Source organism: Cheilinus undulatus, linkage group 8, assembly GCF_018320785.1.
Source record: "Cheilinus undulatus linkage group 8, ASM1832078v1, whole genome shotgun sequence".
In the NCBI taxonomy this organism is placed as follows: domain Eukaryota; kingdom Metazoa; phylum Chordata; class Actinopteri; order Labriformes; family Labridae; genus Cheilinus; species Cheilinus undulatus.
Genome location: NC_054872.1, coordinates 21,920,507 through 21,942,817, shown reverse-complemented (window position 1 = coordinate 21,942,817; position 22,311 = coordinate 21,920,507). Strand labels below are relative to the sequence as shown.

Genomic DNA, 22,311 nt, shown 5'->3' with positions numbered 1-22,311 from the left:
CTCTCACCTCCAGGGCCTGCCTGGCCGGAGCTCACTCACATCCTCACCTTCACGCTATAAAAACCCTCAGGGATTGTCTTACCTACTGTATGTGTGCGCTGCAGATGAGCTGAATCAGTGATTGTTAGACTGACATGTCTGAAATCTCTCTGACGTGCTGGCAGATAGATGGATTTTTTTGACATGTTATTAACATCCATCATCATTCAACCCAGAGGCTTCATGAACCCTGAAGACAAACTCTTGTTTTCATGTTGTTTGCGTGCGGCTTTGCTGTGTGGGGAGTAAGCTGGTTGACTGATGGATGGGTCCTTACACTATGCTGTCCTCAGGGTTAATGGAGTTTGTTGCAGGATGTGCTGGTTGCTGCAATGTCTACTGATTGTTTTCTACATCAATTTGGATTTTGATCTTAAACTGAACTATATTACACTTATTTGATCACTGTCAAATAACTATAGATTGCAGTCTTGTTTTTATAGCAGCAGCTAGATTGTTATTTATATATCTTTCAATTTAAGTTTCAGTGATTCAAATATTTTTCGCCACTTTGGGGCAGCTCAGCAAGCCACAAGCACAACATAATCACCTCATCAAATATAAAAATGCCATACTATTTAAAGTTAGATATTTTCACTTTCTGAAACTTGCATGATTGATGGTTCTAACCCTGCTGTCTGTAAACCTCAGTTCAGCCTCTGTCTGACACAAGCAGTTTCAGGTGCTGTCTCTGTAAGGATCTCATCCTTCCAAACCCCTTTCCTTCTGGAGGTCCAGCTTTCTGTAACCATGGCAACATGAGGCATGTACTTGTTCAGCTGTGTCTGGCATATGACCATAAAATCAGTCCTGCAACTATGTCATAAAATCTCCAGGGTAGGTAAAAGTGCCCTCTCAGGAGGTAGGCCTCAATGTGGAAAAGTGGGGAAGTTTAATAAAGTGGCATTTTTAAGCGTCCACTTGAAGCTGGCTGTAGAAGTACTGTCTCAAAGTCACGTACCTCTGGTTAAATTGCTAATTTTCTTATCAGAAACAAACATTTTTACAGCCTGGTTTAAACATTTTTTTGTTGGAATAGTTTTTTTAGGGACTGTCTTACCCACTATACAGGGTTGAACTTACTTTTTCAGTCATCTGTTTTGGTTTAAGTAAGGATATTATTTCTGCATAGTTAGGGACACAGCTGGTGTAACTGTAGGCTATCACCTTGTATCAGTTTCAGGAGACTTAAGAAAAAAGCTTCAGCTCCACATCTTCCTATTACTGTTACTAGGTTGATCTTAAGTTATTTTGAGACATTCTACAGTCTATGCTGAGACTCAAGTGGCAGCCCCTGGTGCTGAAAAGTGAAGCCAAGGCAGGAGTGCAATAAACTGGAGCTCTTTGAGTGTTCACTGATTGTAAAGGGCTTGGAAGTGAAGACAAAGAAGGAGCACACTCCAATGATTTGACCTCTTAAGGTGCAAGAACAACAAAGACTTTCAACACTGAAGATTCAGCACTCAGAAATGTGCTTAAGGACAGTGTCTGTGTAGGTTCTCATTCATCCAGGTTATGGTTATTTAAATCTTGGTCCAAAGGGACTGAGAAATCTAGAAATGTCTTTTAGGACATTTCTGAGTGCTGACCTAGTCATTGTAGTCACTGCTAAAGATAAGAGCACAAATTAAACTAGAAAAGCACTCAGAGAGCACAGACCTCCGCCATTAACCCTATCTCCCATTAGTGAAGAATTTTTTAAAATATTCCTGGATCCGTCCCCATGTGCCCCCCCACCACAGCATTCACTGATTACTCCCTCCCTGGTGGGGTGGAAACATGGTGAGGCAAAGCATTGGCTTCACTACAGGCACTGAGAGTTTCACCCATGGTCTCACTGGACGACTGGAAGTCATGGCAGAGGGTGAAGATATCCCTGTATTCCTCCCAGCATTGTAAGTATTCGCTGTCTTTCTCTCTGTTACGCTCCAACTCGTCTCCTTGACCGGGCGTGCGTCTTTCAAAATCTGTAAACTCCAAAACTTTGAATAGAAACACACCCAAAATGCTGCTGGGATTGAAGTTACTCATGTCCGCCATCTCCTGGTGTAAAGTGGTAACAGCGCAGACCTCTGCCATTAGCCCTATCTCCCAATAGTAAAGAATCCTTTAAAAAATTCCTGGATCCAGACAGTGATCCGGATCAGTCCCAAAATCTAATCAGTTCTTCCTTATGCCATTTCTGACATTTCCTGAAAATTTCATCATAATCTGTCCACAGCTTTTTGAGTTATGTTGCTAGCAAACGAACAAACAAATAAACAAACAAACCCACCCGATCACATGACCTCCTTGGCGGAGGTTATAATCACAATAAAGCCCTTTCATGGCAAAGAATATACTGGCTGAGGCATTATATGAATATAAGCACTAACAAGTTGTCTTAAGAAATGTAACTCTAGGGTTTCCTCACAAAGCCTCACTGTAGCTGCTGCTGGTATTGAGTATTACAATATAAAAAGCTAAATATTTTTTTTCCCCCATCTGGATTTATATTGTGAAACAGAGGCCTTTAGATGACTGTAGCTGGGAGGTGTTAGCTGGAAAACGTGACTAGATCAAAGCATAAAGCCTTAGCTAGTTCAGGTTCAAAAATGATAGCAATAGATCAGAAAATGAGGATTTTGCACCTTTTTCCTGAGGAAAAGTCTAGGTGTTTCAAACTGGAGACTCCAAAAAAGAAAGTTGAAGTTTTTCTGATGCAGCAGGATTGTTTTGGTGAAATATTATGATCAGAAGAGTACAGGTGAGCATCTAATGGTGAATTATTTAGATTGTAAAGAAGATTTTAGTACTGCAATGTTCGGTAATAATGTGCTATATATGCAATGTGCAATTATACTGAAAAAATACACAAAAGGTATCATGAATCTACTTGCTGACTTATGAAGAAAATGCAGAGAATAATGACAGTTTTGAAGTGTGTTTTTTTCATTTCTCAACTCAAAACACACAAATATTACATAGCATGAAAACACAAGCAAAGTTTTTGCAGTACAGCTTTCAAAAATAACTTGATAAAAACGTTTTTCCTTTTTTAAGAAGAAAGTTTCTTTTTTCACTTTTTAGACCAGTATTACTTCATGCTAAATAGCTGCAGCCTTTTTTGCGGTTATGTAAATGCAGAGGCTGACGTTGAGATTATGATTACATGTCATATATGTGATTACATATTTGAAGATATTAACTCCAGACTGATTCAGTAAATCCCATTAACCAAATTACAGTGCTTGTAAAAATTATTCACCCCTCCCCAAGTGTTGTCATTGGTGTCTTGGTGGCCTAGGCTCTTTTTTGCATTGTCAATAATTTTGTGAAGAGGGACTGATCTACTTTGGGGGATGTTCAGTGCCTTGAATTTTTTTGTATCCATCCCTTGACTTGTACTTTTTAATAAACCTTTCTCTGAGTTGCTTAGTGTGTCATTTTGTCTTCATGGTGTAATGGTAGCCAGGGATACTGAATAACCAGTGACTGGATTTTCCAGACACAGGTGTCTTTATACTACAACCACTTGAGACACATTTACTGCATTCAGCTGGTGTCCATTTTACTAATTGTGAGACTACTAACATCAATTGGCTGGACCTTTGTTGACATATAAATTTTTCTCTGATTTAACAGCAAAGTCTGAAATCAAAAGTTACAACTGATAGCTTCAGAAACATTTATAAGGACAGGCTTCTTAATGTAAGTTTGTATATTCTGTCTGTATTACCAGGGGTTAATGCTGATGTCCTGCTGTGTGGTGGTGCAGAAATTAGTGCTGAAGCATTCTGGTTCAAATTTTGGTCAAACTGGACTTTTCTATATGGAGTTGCATCATTTCTCCAAGTACTCTGGCTTCCTCCAAAGACATGCCTGTTTGGTTAATGAGAGACTCTTAATTCTCTGTTGGTGTGAATGTGTGCATGCATGCTTGTTTATCTCTATATGTCAGCTTTGTGATTGACAAAGCCTCTCACTCACTGACAGCTGGGATTGGCTCCAACCCCAAACAGGACAAGCGTATAGATAATGGATGGATAATGCTAATCTATCAATACCTTTCACAATATGCATCCTGTGCATTTGCATATAAAGTAATCTTTCCACCTGGAACAATTTAAAATGTCATCATGAAGCCTTTGAAGGCCGAGGCAGATAAATGAATGAATGAATAAGCGAGCCAGAAATCCTGCTGTGCCATCTGGGCCTCTTTGATCTTCGGCGTCCAGGTACAAAGTGAAACAGTGAGATTATCTATTCTAACAAGATTTAACTCAGAGCTCTGCAGGTGAAAAGTGATGATGTGAGGGAAGAAGGAATTGAAGCAATTTCCCTTCATGGCTCAAAGGATGAAGTAGCTCTGTAGTGGGGAAGTTATGAAGAGATGTAAAAAAAATAAGGAACAGCAATCAGAAACTGGAAGGAAAATGCCAGTTCAGTTTTTTTACTTTATGACCTTTATGTGTCCCTTAAGGCTGCAGGGCCAAATCTAAATATCAACAAACACATTTTTCTTCTTCATCCCCCAAGTTTGTTGTTTTGAGCCATAAAATATAATTAACTCAAGATTAGAGTGTTTGTTGAGTTTCCTCCAGTTCTGCTATGTCTCATGCAGACCCTTATATTTCCTGTCCCCACTTCATTGCTTCTGTAGTTCCTGGTGATATCAGACTGCACCTTTATATTGAAAGGGCGAGCAATCTCCTCACACCATCTTTCAGATTATCGTCCTCCTGCTTGAAAACAGACCAACATGGGCACCTTTCATTTATCATCCTCCCTGGGCTCATACAGCCTTATTGTAATGCTAATTCACATGCACAGCTGCATAATGGCAGTCCTGGATGACTTTAAACCTGCTGTGGCCCATACACAAACAACCCTGGATCCTGCAGACTAGTGAAAGCACTGAGACACAACTGCAGGTCACCGTAATGATGCTGAAATGAGGCTGGTATTTGACTGTGGAAGTAAACAGTGTCATTGCCAGACAGTTGATTGTGCTGCTGTCCTGTGGGCGTTGATGCTTTGACATTTTTCTGGTGATTTGTGTGAGAAAAACATCATTTATCACACAGACAGGAATAACACGCTGTGTATGTTTATCGAGTGTAGTTTGCCTGCAACAACAGAGCTGCAGCCATTAAAGCTAAACAGTGTCATTCTGCTATGGGGATTTTAGACTTGTTTTCAATGTTATAGTGCGATCTAAAAGAAAAATCATCACTGTCAAATCATCTCCCATAGTGTTAAATCAAACACTTTTTTCAAGTTTGTATAAGTCTCACAGGTTCTGAGTTGAATTTACACTTTTAAAAGGGTTAATATTTTAACTCTTTTGTAGTGTTAATTTTTAATAATAACAGGGTTGATTTTTAACAAATTAAAGTGTAGTTTTAACACATTATGTTATTAGCTTTAACTGTGGGTGTAGATTTGTATTTGTATTTTAATGCTGATACAGTACTTTTCAATGCACACATACTTAAAGACTGCCACCTTTTTTTGAGCACCTGTGGCAAAGTCGCATTTCTGAAAATCAGTACACCCCCTTTACTACAGACTATAGTTGTGATGTGTCCAACTCAGTGGATAACTTCAGCCATGGTGTAGAAGTGTCTGACATCAAAAACAACAATAACACAGTGATCACTGTACAACATGCGACATTTAAACACATCTAAAACATTCCACCCAAGGGCATGATGGGAAAAGTCCACTCCGATTTTAAATAGCAGTGAGCAGAGTTTAGATCATTTGACTATCTACAGAGTTGGACTAACACTGATGATTAACACTGTCAACTAATTCCAACACTGAAAGCCATCTAACTCCAAATGGTGTTAAATTTACACTTTGGGAGTTAAAATCAACTCTGAAATGTTTAACACTGAGAATTCAACGCTCCAGTTTTTGCTGTGTTCTGATTTTAACCCCCAAAAGGTCAAGTGCAGTGCAGAGAGCTGACACTGACAATTTTTTCTGCCCTTAATTATAACTGATATAAAAATCTCCAAACCACACACTCGGCACGAGCTCCTGTAAATACTAGAGCCCGATTGATTGGCGGCCGATTAATCGGGCTGATTATAGCGTATCACAGATTAATGAACATCGGCCAATATGTAGCCGATATATTAACCCTTAGAGCTCACGTGGCACAGATATGTGCGGGTCTCTGAGGACAGTGTTGTCCTATACAACAACACGTGACACAGTTTATAAAAACATTGATAACTTGACTCTTTTTTCCTCTGAAACTGACCATTTTGCCGTTTGTTTGCTACCATCGATGTCTCCGTAGCTCTAAAGGACGCCGTTGTAGCGAGCCTGGAACTTTGGTGACTTTTTGGGGTCTTTGGACATTAAATCCACAGCGTTACATCCGATAATAAGCCTCTTTTTAATCCATTTTTAATCCATTTTCGATCATGTACTTTGACTTTCTTCAGTGGGCAGCCATATTTGTTTGACATGCAAAGCATTGTGGGAGTTGTAGTCGACCAGTTGCATCTCTACTACTTATAGGAGTAGAAACACAGGAGTAGAGAATAAACAATGATAAATGCAACTGTTAATTCGCATATCCACCATTATTTAATAAAAGACTATTATACAGCGTTTTAACGTCGTCTAAGTTGCATCTTTGTGAAATAAACAAAGATAATATACATATAAGAATTTGTGTTCATGTACAGTAGATATCCCGTGTATATCAATGTTCTTATTTCATATATCAGCCAATATATCAGATATCGGCATTTTTTAGCCCCCAATATTGGCATTGGCATCGGCCCCAAAAATCCCATATCGGTCAGGCTCTGGTAAATACTGTTACTAACCAGATAAGCCATAGACCTGCAGCATAGAGCACATGAAGATTGCTTATATATCTTAATTGGGAAGAAAAGGTAATACTGAATTTCAGCATGAAACAAAGGTAAGAGTGGGTGCGATAAATGATATCCAGTATATGAGTTAGCAAGATAATGAACCTGATAAAGTTGATGTTTAAGTTGAACCACCAGTGACATATCCAGACATTGTTAACTATCTTGAGTTTGGACTGAGAATATACACTGCATGAGTTAAAATGCTGTAAAACTGTGGGATCTCAAGAGCAGTATTACAGTGGAGGGGTGCAAGATCTGCATGTTCTCAAGCCAGAAAGCTAAATTAGCACAGCCGTACTCCATACACTTTTTTGTGTCCTAAACGGGGCAAAATACAAAGCTTTAAAATGAATCGACTGTGTGCTGCCTACAGCTCCATATAAAAGATATGATTATCATTTATTCATCCCAAGAAAGAAAAAGAAAATATTAGCATTATTTAAAGCCTGTCTACCCTTTCTTTCATTTTCCATGTTTATTACAAGAGAGAAACATATCCTATCATCATTTTTAAGGATTATATGTGGGGCTTTCTTGCCTTTATTTGGATAGGACAGCTGAAGAGGGACAGGAAACGTGAAGAGAGAAAGTGAGGGACGACATGCACCAAACAGCACAGAGACTGGGAATCGATCCCAAGACCAGTGCATTAAGGACTGTAACCTCTGTATATCAAACCAGTGCCCTTTACATCATTTTTACCTAGTTTGATCATGGGATTTGCTTAGGCTCTCTGTAATAAAGAAGTCTTGCCATACGATGTCAGTTAGACCTTTTTAGCCAAGCTAAACAGTAAGGAGTTGTGTATGGTCCTTTAAAGAAGCACTAGCAGCTGAATAACCAATGCAGTATGACATAACTTCATGTATATAGCTTGAAACACAAGTTTTTATTCTTACTATTTTTCTAATCTAACAGTTTGTCTTTGGTGTTGGACACATGGAACCAAAAGCTTCCTTAGAATGTCTTTAAAAAGACATTAAAAATTTTTGCTGTTTTTAGATGAGGACTTGTTTGACTGACTTTTAAATATTTATTTTGGTCTACATGCTGCACATGGCATAATTCTAAAGAAGAAAGCTAAAGCTAACAGGCTTAAACTAAAGTTAGCTTTCTCACTGAATGATAATTCACAAAGAGTATCTCAACAAATGTGTTTTTTGTTATGCAGTGTAGTTGTAGCAGAAAATATAGGTGGTTTCCTAAATATTTTAAGGTTTATATTTAATTTTGAAAATGCCTAAATAAAAGGATACAGCTTTTAAAAGGTTTGAGAGCAGACCATCACTTTTAATAGACTCAAAAACACTAGTTAGAATTCAGACCTTGACTGTCTTGTGGTGTTCAGTCATAGTTAAAAGTCGTGATTAGTTGTTAGGATGATTTAGATATAAAAGTGGGGAATAAAATGATTGCATTTGTTCCTTCTTACTTTGTCAGCACAGAGATTTGGATCGAGGCATGAATCCCATTACACCGGCACAACAGACGGCCGTAACATTATTATGCACAGCGGGAAGTGCTTGATATTCAAGGTGATGTTTGTTTTTGTGAGCTCGTCCATTTCATCATGAGGCCATGACCTTCAGTGCAATCATGACAAAGAGATGGATTATTTTCAGATTTTTTTAATCATGGGGCAATACGACCTTCGAGGACACGGGTACACCCAGCTTTTGTCACTTTGTTTTCATCCATATCTATTTTTCTCTCATACTCTTCTTAGCTGTGCACATTTTTCTCCCCCAAACTCTATTCTCTGTGTCCCCCTTCCTTTTGCATTTTTTTCAGGTGTATCTCAACACACTACATGTCACAGCTGCATGTTTCTCCTTGGTTTGTGTCCCTCAGAGGCTTCTGTAGCTGACCTTGCTGCACAGTCACCATGGCTGCTGATTTTTCTGCAGACCCACATGACCAAAGCCAGCACTTAACAATTGATATAAAGGCTAATTTTTCTCTTCAGGCATGTTTTTAGTGCAGTGTTTTACCCCAAGGTCTCCCATGAGAAAATACTTTACTTCATAAGCTGCTTAGTTCACTGGCTTGCCTGAAGAAAATACATTGAAATTGCCTAAAAAAGGATTATCATGGCAGATATATGGAGTGAGGTTTCTGATTTTATGAGCAATACAAATCCAATATAAACCCATTTTCTGATGAGAACTTGTTCAGGTTACATTATTTTAGATTCTAAATGGCTGAAAAATCTTATCTCAGATATTCACATATTTTTCTAACTTAACCACCCCAGCCCGTACACACTATACTACAATATATAAAGACTGCTGCATCATTCTTCAGTGGGTACTGTTGTGTTTAGCGTGGGTACTAAAGGGAGCTACTTACTATCTCACTCGGTCTCTGAGAAGATGTAAACAAGAGACTGACAGCAACCTGCTGCAGTAATGCTTTGCCAAGAGAAAAACAACAAGAGAGAATTAAGAGTACGTGCATAAGAGAATATGTTTGTGGAGACTACAAAATAGTCATACTGTAAGCATGGACCAGAAGTACACCACCTCTCCTTAAAGCCTCATTTTACTTTGAAATTTTCCCAGACAGCTGAATGGAAAAGTCATCTGCTATCAAAAATGTACCTTTTTACTGTTCCCTTATTTCCTTTTCATTCCATAACATGCTCCTTTTTACCACATTTCAGTTCAAGTCATAAGCTTTGATACATCAAATTTTGTTTTTCAAAATAAAAGGTCTGCATCCAAACAGGAATTCAATTACCCAGAAGACAGTAAAAAATCCAAAACATCAACACAGTTTTAAATGCAAAATATTGAAATTTTAAAATGGGGTGACAAACTGTGATTAACTACAGAAATAATATACGTGATACATAACATTTCTTTCCTGCTGAATATTCCACAGTCAACTTTAATTATTAGAAAGTAGCAGCATTTTGAAACAACAGCAACGTAACCATGAAGACCACATAACTCACAGAGCAGGGGTCAAAGACTAAACACACAGTGTGTAAAAGTCACCAACACTGCTGATTCCATAGCTGAAGAGTTTTGAACTTCCACTGGCATTAATGTAAGTGCATAAACTGTGCGGAGAGAGCTTCATGGGATGGGTTTCCATGGCTGGGCAGCTGCATGCAAGCCTCACATCACCATGTCCAATGCCAAGTGTCAAATGGTGTAAAACACACCAACACTTGACTGTGGAGTTGTGGAAACATGTCAGAAGGGCAAGTCTGGGTCTAGCAGGTACCGGGAGAGTGTTTCATGCCTGACTGCCTTTTGTGAAGTTTGGTAAGGAGGGATAGTAATATGTATATGATATATGGCCAATTTACATGAATTTGACAAAAAATATATGACAAAACTTTTGAACCTGCAGTTGGTGCTATTTGCTGCTGACCTCTCTGGGTTGATGCCAGTAGCTGAAGGAAAGAGGCAGTAGCAAATAAAGATCAGAGGTTAAGAATCCATCTCATTTCCAAGTTAGTGTTGAAATAGACAAAACTGAAAAAAATCATACACTCATGATGTGAACCCAGTATTATGATGCATCCTATATCCAATAAAGAGTTATGTAGGTGCATAGTTAATTCTACTCACACTGTGATGATGTTAGCTACAGCAACATGTAGCATGCTAACAGATGTGAAATGTGTCCAGCAAAGAGCCGTATTAAGGTCCAATTACTCCTAAACATTGATTTTAATGAATTGAGAAAAGTGAAAACACCTGTGCATGACTAATGATGTCCAGAACACCAGGTGTGTGCAATTATCTGTGATTAACAAGAAAGCTCATTATAGTTGTCAGGAAATTGAAATAATAAAGTGCTGGTTTTGAACCCATATAAATGAAATGAAGGCAAGAATTTACCACCATATCTGGAGTTGTGTTAAGATATCGTGTTAATATGGCATTTTGTGTTTACCATTCCTTTTAAATTCAGTTGCAGAGGAGATAGTACCTGTACATGCAGAGTTATGTAGGGGAAGCCTTTATAAATAATCCATAGTGTGTTATTTCTTGCTGCCCAGTGCTCAATTATATTTTTTCCCCTTTTTGCCTCTGTGCTGGTCTTTTGTTCTTGCTGCCTCACAGAGAGGAAATAAGATCACAGTGCTTTCTTCTTTTCCCTCTTCCCTCTTGTGGTTTTTCTTTTGTCAGGAGGATATTTAAAGGATTTGTGTTTTCTGCCTGTTCCTCTGTTTAGTTTCAGGCTCTCAACAGCTGCTTTAATTGGCACTGTGGGAGTAGACTGCTGTATCTGTCTACCTGTCATATTCTGCAGAGTTTCCTAAACTCCCAAGAGAAAACGAAACACTACTTAGCTAAAAATTTAACTACATGGTTACTCTTCAGTTTATGCAGTGTCATGCCCTAGTGCTTTGTATTTTTTTCTTATAAGCATAAACTGTCGGGTTAGTTTTGTATTAACTGGGAGCTGCTCATTATTTTCCCTGAGGGGAGAAGAGGCGTAGTTGTGACATTTACGAGCCCTCAAGCAGACATGTTATTGAAAACTGGAAATAAAAGGTTTCTTCCTGATGAGCTTTTTATATGCAAATTAGAAGGCTTAAGTTGACTTTTCCAAACTATGATGAAGAGCAAAGTCACAAAGATAGACTCAAAGAAATACGATGCAGAAACATTTAATTGGGTGTTGATTAGAGAGGGGCTATATATCTGGTTTTAAGACACAGTGATAAATTTTCCATATATAGGGTTTATAGGGTAGGACAGTATTATTTAATCGATAGAGCTTGTGTTAATGTTGTTTTAACCCCTTAGAAATGTAGGCAAAATGAGTCAAAAATGCATGTCGAGGAATACACAAAACAAAATGAATGCTGTGTTTGAACCATTTTGAGTAGGATCACATACAAGGTGTCTGTAGAAAGGTGGCACTTTGAAGTTTCTTCCTACACTGTCAGACTTCCTCTAGGTGCTACAGGTTTTAAGTCATGTAACAAAAAAATAAAAATGTATTTTTCCTGTCTGAATTTGTATTGTGAAGCAGAGACCTGTAGAGGACCTGCTGCATCTGGGAGTCCTTCACTGGAAAAATCAACTGGACCAAAGTATGAAGCCTTAGCTAGTTCAGCTTCAATGTTAATAACAACAGAACAGAAAATGAGTATTTTACACCTGCTTTCATGAAGAGAAGTCCAGTCGTCTTCAAACTAGATACTCCAGCAAGGACCCTTGGTAAACAACATCGTAATCATGGCCATAACCCTAGGAGGCTGCTACTCCTGAATGCTTAAACATGCAGGCACCATCTAAGTTTCAATGATGTGATACTTAGAGGAGTCCTGTCTATTGTTTAGCATCACTATCAATATCCAAATCAGCTGGTCAAATGAGGTGTCAATCTAAAAGCCAGAGCTTGGCAGGAGTGCAGCCAAGTTAAATATTCAATCCTCTGCTCTGTAAATTTCAGCTTTCTCCTTTAACTGTATGCCATCTAGTGCTTTTAGTTTTACACCCAAAAATTGGTAAAACATTCAACAACAGTATGGATATTATTAACACACCACTATCACCTATTTGTATTTGAAGTAAACACATAATACTCGAGCCCTTCTGACAGGATTAGTCCTCAGTAGAGAAATCCCTAAACCCCAGACAGACCCTTGTAAGTCAACCAAGCAGAGTGAGGGACAGGGGGAGATACTTCCAGATGAAACTGCCTTCAGAAACTCTCTCCCTGTCCTTTCAGCTATCTGAGAGTGTTGGTTTTGCTACGTCCCACTTCTACTCTAAAAACCCTAACTCTACATCCAAACTGTTCATCTTCTTCCCCTAAATCTTAGCTTTTTCCTTTCATATGCTTCCTCCACATAACCTCCCAGGGAACAGCTAGTTCTAGAAAATACACTTTTAGCTGTCTTGCAGACCATAGCAATATGTCAGGCCTTGGGTTAATGCTGAACATCTCCTGTGGCAGGACAAGTTTCCCTCCCAAATCTACTGGCAGTTCCCTGTCATAAGCAACCTTTTTTACTGGTTGGCTGGTGCCACCTGATGGACAACTGAATAGCTACAAACAAGCTAACAGGCTCTGATGAGTTTGAAAAGTGAAAGAAAAAAAAAGAAATCTTTGACCCTCCTGGTGCCTTGTCATCTCTCTTGTTCCTCTTCTCTTGTCTTTTTCATTGCAATATGAGCAACTATCAGGAAAATTAAACATAGTGAGAGGGTAAAAACAGCACATCACATTGCACTGTTTCTCTCTCAGGCTCTTAATACACTCAAGTAGGAAACAATGTAATTAAGCTGCTTTTGTTGCTGACATCCACGCAGTCCGTATGCTGTTGGGACACTGTGACCACTCAGTTATTGACCACAAGATGAACTATTCAAATTGATCACAGTTAATGCTAAATTATGATTTTATTTGTCTTATTTTCTTCAAGGACGATTTATTTCACAGATGGGGGGTTGGCTAAGAATAAAAGTGCCTGTGTTGCACTTGGCACTTTGCCCATGATTTGATTTGGAACCTACCTTTTCATTTTTCTTTTTACCAAGATAAATCCAGATATACTACCAAGATAGGACTTTTGGTCCATGTCGCCAAGCCCCATTATTAATTGCTTTTTATTGTATTGCTCTTTCTTTAGTGTTTTACACAAGCCTCCTTTCTAATCCATTAATTATATTTCCCCAATGATAAATTAATACAACAACAGTTTTTAAAACTTGCATCTCCCAAAAGGCTGATCTGGCCGTTATGTCCCACTTTCTTTGTACCATGCAGTTTCATATTTTCTGTCTCATAAATCATTGAACACCAAGTTTCTCCACACTGGATGAATGGCTTGATCTCTCTATTGTTTCCATTCAAATCAACTCTATTAATCCCACTCACATGCATGGTCACACAGATTATTTGAGGAGTAAACGGATTCCCACAGGATTAGCAGATGATTAGATATTAACAGGCCATGTATCTTTCACACAGTTTTATCAAAGCACACTGCAACACTGAAGATCCCATTCTGTGAGGTGTGCCACTCAGAAATCAATAACATCCAGAGGGAAAAACAAGGTCGTTTCTTAGTCTATATTTGTTGGATAAAGCCCAAGAGACATTCTTGCACATTTGAACTGCAAAGTGCTGCAGCACAGTCCTTTGATAAAAGTGCCCCCAGAATTTCTGTGGTTTGTACCACTGTAACACAAAGAAACCTGAATTAGCAGAAAATCGTGCTGCATCTATTAATCATTTATTGAGCCGACTGAATGGACTGACAGCTTTTATTCATCATAACTGAATATAGCTGGGAAAACGTTCAGTTCCAGCTTCTTTCTTCCTGTCTCCAGTTTCCATGCTCTCTGTGCACACTTATTGCAGCTATGATTAGTCACAGAAAAACAACAACAAGAATGTGTGACTCTTATCTCTGCTTTTAAGCATCACAGTGTGTTTAAATGTTACCTCATGAAACAGTTCTAGAGCAGCAAACAGCTGATGAGGGACTAAAACACAGTGAAACCTAACCAACCATATTATAAATGTAAACATGTTGACCAGCAAGCAACTGACCCTAATGGTTTTATAAGAAAAAAAACAATCAATTATTCTAAATTGGCAGTTTTTTTCACTGAAGCCTGCTCTTCCATTTACTTCAATTTGCTGATCATTTTGGCTAATTTTATTAGATAAGATAAACTTTATTCTCCTACAGAGTGAGATTTTTTTCTTAGGCTCTTCACCCATGCTGCAGTCGTAGACAACACTCAGCAATATATACATTATAAATAAGACGCTGAGTATCAATAAATAATTCCCCCAAAATATCTAGAACATATATATCATTGACTATCTGAGTACCTGTGCAAAAATGCAAAGAGAAATCATAGTCCAGTCCATTGTTGTTCCTGCCTTATTTGCTGCTATTTAGGATCTTTATAGACACAGGAATAAATGGATTTTTAACCTGTTCAGTATACAGCTGGGAACCCAGAACCTCTTACCAGAAGGCAGCAGTATATACTCTAGCTATATGTCCAACACATGAGTTATCATTTACAATCTTAGTGGCCTGTCTAAGAAGAGCCTGTTCAAAAATAGTCTGCAGGGATGTGTGATTTTACTATTTTCCATGCAGTCTGAGTCATCAGTTTGGATTTTATCTGCACAGACAAGTTACCAAACCATGCTGTGATACCGTACCTGATACGATTCTCTAAGACAGCCTGATAGAAAATAAACATAAACTTTTGGTCAACACTATGAACTCTCAGACAACACAGGAAATGTAACCGTTGTTGTGATCTGCTACACAGACACTATATGTGTGCATCAGGCCAGTGATTGATCAGTAAAGTCACACAAACTACCAACTTTTGACCACTGACACAATGATAGCATCACAGTCAAGATGCAGTGAAACTAATTAAGCATCTCTTAAAAACCAAGCGTTTTATTAATGTTAGCTCCTTATGTTAAAATTACTGCTAAATCCTGCTGTCCTGTAACTGTTGATTTCCATTATGGATGTTATAGATGTTATTTATTTATTTATTTATTTTTGTTACTTCTAATCTTAGAATTAACATTATAATAACTTATTTTAGTGTCACCTGTTTGTAGTTTACATCCCACACGCTAGATAGCCGTACACAGCCTGAGCTCTGAAGTGTTGCCCTCTGGTGGTGTCCTCCTGTAAAAACTATTTAAGAATGTTTACAAATATGCTTGTCACATGCAAGTTGTCTTACTAATGGATGGCCAATTGTTTAAAGGCTGTGGACCCCCATACAGGTGATAGTAAACACGCCATGATTAGCCCTCTTCTCAGGAATATGTTGGTGAGTACAGGTTTGTTTTTTAAAGATTTATTTTGGGGCTTTTTATGCCTTTATTGACAGTGGACAGTGGACAGAAATGGAAACAGGGATGAGAGAGCTGCGGGAATGCAAGAAAGTGCAAGAGACAAGAGGATTCAAACCTGGGCCGACTGCATACACTGGGCCACCACTAGGCCAACTGCACCCTCATGGACAAGTTTGTTTAATGACGATGAACATTTAAAACCTGATTGGTAGGAGGACTTGTCATCATTTCTGTTGTCACTAAGAATTTATGACGTCATAAATTCTTACCTTTGCTCTGCCTGCTTTCAACCTCTCCAGGTCTGATCAACCAGAGTAATTTAAACACTTGTGTAGGTGTTCAGAGCCTTTTAAAATGACATCACTTTGATCAGTCTAGATAAAATGTTAGCTTCTCGTATCAAAGTGCAGCAAAGCTGTAGCACGGTTTGAATGTTTTTCCTACAGCCATCAGCTTTAAAAAGAAATTGGACCCACAGTATTTTGGCTGTGTTTGCTTCAGAGATTTGGTGTTGCTGACCTGCTGTTTTCCAGTCAACCTCTGTGGCCAAACGCTGACGTATTAGCTTTTATGTTTATCTGTAAACACAGACTTGATGAAACACCAGACTGTGTGCTGCACAGGTATCTCTGCACAAAATAAAAGCCTTGGACTTGAGAGAAATTAAACATGACGGCTCTGGTATTTAATCATGCTCATGGCTGGCCACTTATCACAGCCCATTAAATGTTTTCACCACTTCTGTCTGTTTGAAATGGAATTCTCTTGAGACAGCAGCTTTGGGGGATTTTAAGCCACCATGTAATCAATACTTTCTCCCGTAGGACTTCTGAAGCCAATAAGCAGCCATGTCAGCTATCAGAACTCTAATAAATGACTGCTCCAAGGCAGTTTGATTGGGAAAAGTAAATCTTCAAAGGGGTCTGTGTCTCATAATTAGTTTTTTTTCTACCACTTTGGATAAGAGAGTGAGTCAGCTGCATTTCTGCGTGGCTTTGTCACTTTTTGAGAGGCAGGAGAATCTAGCGGGAACAAGCTTCTAATTTGGGCCGGAATGATTCACTGCATTGTTTTTCTAACATATCCAAACTACACAGATTTATGTAACACTTAGATTGAGTATAGTAGCTGCTGTCCAGGGGAACGCAAACATTTACAGAGTCATGTTAAATATTAGCATGACCCTGTCCCAACTTTTTTGAAACATGTTGCTGGCATCAAACCCACAATGCATATTTTATTTCCCAAAACAATAACATTTCTAAAGATCAGCATTTTATGTTTTCGTTTTCTGTTTTACTTACCTAAAGGTTTTTAGTGTTCCAGTTGCAGCTCGCATTAAATTCAAAACTCTAATCATTGCTTACAAAGCAGTAACTAAAACTGCTCCTGTTTACCTCGAGTCCCTCATCCAGGTCTACACCCCTTCTCGCCCACTACGCTCAGCCAGTGAAAGGCGCCTGGTACTTCCAGCACATCATGCTCCTAAGTCACTAGCTCGACTCTTCTCCTCTGTTGTCCCTAAATGGTGGAATGAATTACCCAACTCCATTTGATCTACAGACTCCCGCTCTACTTTCAAGAGAAGGCTAAAGACCCAGCTCTTCAGAGAACACTTTGCACTTAGCTAGGCAATTCTCTACTGTTGTCCCCAGTAGTAGATTGAGTCTCAGCCAGACTATTCTCCACTGCTGTCCCCAGTGGTTGAATGAGTTTCCCAACTATAGTTAGCTTGCACTGTCCTGCTCTACTTCTGGGATTTCTTTGCCCAGCTCTTTGGGAATGATCCAGCACTTGGTACTTGGTAAATAGTTTTTGTGAAGTCTAATGGTTGACGATTAGTGATCCCACATTTTCCTTGATTCACTGTTGCTGTCTGATAACAAAAAAACACAAAAACAAAACATAACAACAAAACAAAAACAAAACTCCACAACAACGTATATTTTAGGTACTCTGCCTTAAACTCTACATGGCAGCACTTGCGTCCAATTGGACCTGAAGCACTTGATCGCACTTACTGATGTTGTTTCTTCTTGTCTAGATCGTTGCTTGTGTTGTTCTTGCTCTCAAATGTACGTCGCTTTGGAGAAAAGCGTCTGCTAAAATGACATTGTAACATTGTAACATTGTAACAATTATGATTACAAACCACTGAGGTGAGTTTATGTTATGCTTCATGAGGACATGGACAAAAGAGTCCATCCTGTAGGGATCATCTATGGATTTTTTTTTTTTTGTTTCTATTTAAGACAGCAACAACAACCCCCCATACTTTCACATCTACCATGTTGCTCAAAAGATGAAATGGGTCCATGCTGTGCAGATAAGATGGTTTTTGAAGAGAAAGGAGAGGTCAAGAATCGCCTTTTTAACTCAACTCACAGACGAGCACCCAGAGCTTAGGCCTGGTTGTGTTCCTATCTTTTGTGTACCATACCATGAGTCCACATGAATCATGCCCACTATGCTTGCATTTGCACTGACCTGGACTTTGGGGTCTTCAATCCAGGAGGAGTTAGCTAATGGGAAAGCACCCTAAGACTATCCAAGAACATCTACTACAGTATTGTAAATGTATATTTTCACAACTTGTTGGGGGCGTCTAACTTGCATTATCTCATTTTCAGAGCCTTTGAGATACAAAAACTTGGGAGTGAGTTGTGATTAGCTGTTTGGAGGTTTATAGAGGAAATGCATTTGATACAGTAGTTTTTTGGCTCACAGAAAGGTGCAGGAGGATAATTAAAAGCCCTTTAATTAAAGCTTTAACAACCCCTGAATGGGTGGTAAAAGGAAAGCAGTGAGTTCTTGTTCTGAATTATACACACCACCAATCATGTGTGGGAGCATTTTCATCTCTGCCAGCTTGTTTCTGTCTTGTCGTTCGATAGTTTATGTTTCTGTAGCTGAGAGGATTTTCAGTACCTGTGTAATAAGATAAAACCTTTAGAAATGGGGAGACGGTATTTTATTATGTACAATGTGCTGCAGTGGCAGGAGTCAGTGACAGGCCTGAGAGGGTCTGTGTGAGTACTGATGATGAACAAACTGTAGCGCTGCTGTGCGTGCATCCCTGAAAATGTCAGCAGGGTTTTTACTGGAGGGCTGATGAAAGGACCAGTACTAAGGGGAACAATTGTGCGTTGTTGTTTTGTCGGTAACGTGAGAACTGGGTTGGACTGAGGACCGGAGCTCGTAATGTGACACCGAGTCCTGAAAGGAGAAGAGGAAATGAGGGATGGAAATGGGTGGGGACAATAGACTGGATGGAACAATGTTTGTTTCACTTCATCTATCTAACCTAATGACACTAGAGTCTGAATTTTAGCATTAGGGAATATGAGTTTGCCAGTTGTCAGAGTATGTTGCTGAAACAACTGCAATGTTAAAAATATATATTAAAGATCATAAAAACACCAAAACATGCCATGTTAGAAAGCTACTTATTTCCCAGAATCTAAGCTTGGCAGGAATGGCATTCCTCCCACGATCCATATTTTTATTTTGGTGTCTTCTTTTCTTTCTACTAAAAACACGCTCAGTGGGAGGTATTCAAAGGGGAATGGAGTTGCAAAAATATGCGTGTTTGTGTATGTGCTCCCTATATCTTTGTGTTGTAGCACTGACTATAAATAAAGATGGCAGTGCACCCCTACCATCTCAGGTTGTGTAGAAGTGAAGCCAAAATACCCCCCCGTGCATTGAGAGAAGTCTACATCTCTGACCACCCCTCTCGCAGACTGTTCATGTGAGACACCCTCTCTGTCAGAACACAAATACACACTTAAACTTTTAAGAAAAATCAGATTAAAATTCCCTGTAGGGTTAGGGTGAGGATAAGGATACCTACAGTTAAAAGTAAAAAAAGAACCTGACCTGCAAAAACTAAGAACAAAACATTTACTAAATCTGAGTTAACAGTCTGCTCACTGGAAATAAAGATCATCCTCCTTGAAAACATTCTAATGTAACAAAAGTAGTTTATGTAGCTCTGTTAGCTGTGTAAACCACATAGATAATGTAGCTACATTAGCTTTCGACATTTGCCAAAGCTAACATTGAAAAAGTAAATGTTGCTAAAGCTAACTTTGCTACATTGGCTTATATAGCAACATTAATTTTATGTAGCTAGCATAGCTATGTTAGCTTAGTCTAAAAGCTAACAAAGCTAACTCGAACTACCATGCCAATATTTCCTAAAACAGGTTGATGCATAATTTAATCCAGGATTAGACCTCTTAGTCTTTAATGTTTACATGGTTAATTCAGACTTTGTTTATGAATGAAGTTTAATTAAAAAAGAAGAAAAAAAAAAGGAAAATATATAGGCCTACCAGCACTTCCATTCTGACAGAGATGGTTTCTGGCCAGAGGGTCTGTCAGGGATGTGTGGTCTGCAGCTAGACCATCTTGTGTGCATTAGCACTGGAGTCTCCATAGCAGCAACTAGCCTGCAGAGCCATGGGACTGATGTCCCACCACTTCCACTTAAAGTCGCTACACGACTAGCAAAAATCCTTTAGATCAGAACAGATTCGTAGGTCACTTTGAAATAGACACTCAATGTTAAAGAAAATTCAGTGACTTTTTCCTTCTTGTTTTCCTCCTCTACTTTAATTACATTAGATAGGTAAGTAAATAACCCTGTAGATGCTGCAGTCATTAATAGAGTCATTATGTAATTAAAGCTAGCGCTGAGCAATTGATTAACTTCGTGTTCCAATAACAGTTTTGGCCTCCCACAGTCAACATGATAATCGAGGTATAATGATTATTATGCTGCATGCAGTGTTGCTCTCATTTTGTCCATCAGCTTTTTCGTGTGAAATGTGTCAGTGTTTATAGTTATATTTTGACCACATTATTACATTCCCACTACCTCAAAAGAGTTCATAATGTTTAAGCTCAATATCATGAATTTGAGTTCAACAAATGCAGATGTGGTAAAATCGATGAGCGATCACCTTTAATAGTTGTGATCTCGATATCAGTCCTAACAATTTTGATGATTTTTGGCATAATCAAGCAACCCTGATCAAACTTGAAAAAATAAACACTATGGCAAACATCTGCATGATAAAAGACAATTTTAAGACAGAAACCATGTTTTCATGTAGAAGCAGAGTTTATGACCTATACTGTAGTCAGTCAGCAGGGAGAGCTCCAGATGTTTTTGCTTCACGTTTAAGGGAGTTCTTGTGTCATCTGTCTATTTGTAGTCTTTTGCTGTGTTGAGATTCAACGTTAGCATTCCTAAATGTACCCCACTAATAAAGGACCTAGCCATCTAATCCTAAGTAGACCTCTGAGGCTGAACTGAAATTAGACAACTGGTCTACAGGGCATACAGGGTCGTTTGGAGTAGCATCCCCACCACAACTCCTGGCCTGGCATCTCTACTACAGTGTTTTGTAGTCATTTTTGCTGATTCATGGTTATAGCGGTTGTTATCAAAATGTTGTCATCTAAATGGAAACTTTTGAAAAATGAAAAATGATTTAGTTTCAGTGCATCAATTCAGCAGCATGGCCTGAGTTCAAACCACTCATTTACATTTCAAAGTGTCTAACTCTGCTGCTTGAAGGTCGGCCGTTTTGTTTGAATTGGTGCCCTATGAATCTCTAGATATGCTGGGCCACAAAACATGCAAAGCGGGAGTCATATGTCGGTCGCCTTGGAAGAAGCCTTCAAAATGGGACAGTTTTTGACATGTTGCTGAGATGTAATGAGTCTTAAATGCACCGTTTGAAGGATGCAGCCCTTGAAACTGGGCACAGCCAATGATTTCTTGACAGACTCTTCATGGAGTTTGCTCACCCTCCTCATTAGCATGCGGTTCTGTTCTAGCCTGGTTTACATTAACAGCTGTAACTGATAGAGCAGACTTCATTACATAGTCTAACATTTTCATTGACCTCGATCAAACAAATCCAATTTCACTGAATCTGCAACGGAAACAATCTTGCCTTCTGTAGTCACATTTTAAATCAGTGTTATAACCTTTTGTTTTACACCAAGTCCTCATTTTAACTCACAGTTGAGTGAGTCTTTGGTTAATGTTGCATGTCCAGACTGACTCTTTTTGTTTAATTGACATCTCTGATAGCAGGAAGACGTCACAGCTTCTTAACTTCAGCACTTCCCTGAACTTTAGTGAGGAATTTAGAAAAGTTCTGATTAAAGTTCTTTTTTGTTTTCATCACTTATATGTGAAATGATTATATGCTTTTAAATCTGTTGAGGTTGGGACTAACTGTATTATTCCCACATACATATTCCCATCATAATCATTGCTCTGCATGCCTCCTCTGATTGGCAGCAGAATTGTTAATTCCTGGCATCACTTTTGTCCTCACCCCTGTCTCACTCAGGGGGAGGTTACACTAGGGGGGAGAATCTTTCCTTCTCTCTCATCACTGCTGAAAGGCCCCCCCCCCCCCCCCGGTCGTTCCTCCCTTTTCTCTCTGTATTCAAAAGGTCGTGACAGATAGGCTATGCCATTTAAAACTCATCTGACATTTATCCTGACTTTCAGCCTCCATTGAGAGGAGGCCATAAGAGATGC

The 22,311-nt window shown here is 38.9% G+C and overlaps 1 protein-coding gene across 1 annotated transcript in view; it reads left to right on the top strand.

Annotated features, from left to right (window-relative positions):
* Window positions 1–22,311, top strand: part of LOC121512981 (transmembrane protein 65-like) — a 71,666-nt gene that overhangs the window by 9,815 nt on the left and 39,540 nt on the right. The gene's annotated exons all lie outside the window — the stretch shown is intronic.